Source organism: Octopus sinensis, linkage group LG13, assembly GCF_006345805.1.
Source record: "Octopus sinensis linkage group LG13, ASM634580v1, whole genome shotgun sequence".
Lineage (NCBI taxonomy): Eukaryota > Metazoa > Mollusca > Cephalopoda > Octopoda > Octopodidae > Octopus > Octopus sinensis.
Genome location: NC_043009.1, coordinates 56,895,374 through 56,897,072, shown reverse-complemented (window position 1 = coordinate 56,897,072; position 1,699 = coordinate 56,895,374).

The following is a 1,699-nucleotide window of genomic DNA, read 5'->3' as shown; positions in this document are numbered from 1 at the left end:
GGCTAAACACAGAGGGGACAAGCAAGGACACACAAACGGATTAAGTCGATTACATCGACCCTAGTGCGTAACTGTTACTTATTTAATCGACCCCGAAAGGATGAAAGGCAAAGTCGACCTCGGCAGAATTTGAACTCAGAACGTAGCGGCAGGCGAAATACCACTAAGCATTTCGCTCGGCGTGCTAACGTTTCTACCAGCTCGCCGCCTTATCTCAGGCTAAATATTGGCTTCAAATTTTGGCACAAGGCCAGCAGTATTGGGGGAAGGGATAATTCAATTACATCGACTCCCGTGTTCGACTGTTACTTATTCTATCGACCATGAAAGGATAAAAGGTAAAGTCGACCTCGGCTGGATTTGAACTCGACGTAAAAACGGACGAAATTCCGCTAAGTATTTTGCCCGGCGTACGAACGATTCTGCCAAGTCACTGCCTTTTCTGATAGTTACCCAATGATTATTGAACCTGGAACATCCAAGCATATATCTTAAAAAGAAAAAAAAAAAACAGTACAGAAAAATTTTAAACAGCAATTTAGTCCGGTTCTCCACTGGTTTCTGTCAACGTGCAACTCTCAGACAAACAAACATTAATAAAGATTAATGATAGATGTATGAACATCAAATATATTAGAGACATTACTATGTGATAACTGGCGAAAGGCCTGTAACAAGTTTAGTTAAATGGCCACCCCATCAATGCAAGCAGGCTGTTTCATTGACGACAATATCTGGCTGTGTTTGTTTATGTATGACAACAACTGGCAAGTGTATAATGTTTCTCACTCCACCAGCGCCGCCACCATTATATAAATAATATCCAGTCGGCGTCAGACGCTGTGCGGTCTCTAAGAATATATTCTAACTTATTTTCTTAAGCATTCTTCACATTTACTTAAGCAATAACTTGGATCTCTATCTAAACCAATATTGTTCTTAATCAATTATATATCTCTATCTTTTTCTCTTCCTTCGACATTTTCTCTCTCCTTCACACATTCTCTCCCTCTCTCGCTCTCTTTCTCTATCTTCTCCCTTCCGCCTTTCACTTCGCCTGTTCTCATCTTTTTCATTCCTCTTCTTATCGTTCTCTTTTGCCTCTGTGACGTCTACATGTCTTGTTCAAACTCATTTAGCGAAAAGCAGCTTTACTAATCCAGCTGGACTGTCTGTCCAGCATAAAAAAGAAACTATTCCGAGATGTAAACACAGTTATTTTTGCACCTTACTATTGGCATGCAGCAGCGTAGAAGAACTAACGAAGTGGTAAAAGATTTCACAGAGATATCTAACAGAGAAATCTAGTACTAAGATCTACCAAGAAGTTCTAATGGTAACACTGAGTGTGAATTTGTAACGATTGACTCTTCAGCTACGTACAGATTGATTCCACTTATCTTCAAGCCCCAAATATCACTTGGGTTCGGGTATTCTAATTAAATGTTTATTTTTAAAAATTTACTCACAAAAATCTAATGGTAAGTATCCACTGATATAATCTCTTGGCAAAATTTTTAATGCGCTCAAATTTATTTTAGACAATAGAGAGGGTTGGGATGTTACATTAAATGTATTATAAACGGGGTTCTCCCACTCCTTAATGAGATAAGGGCGGAAAAACCTGATAGCAAGACATGACCTTGCGATCTAATGGTAAGACATGAAAATGGTTTTTGTAGAGACAGAAGAAAGCTGC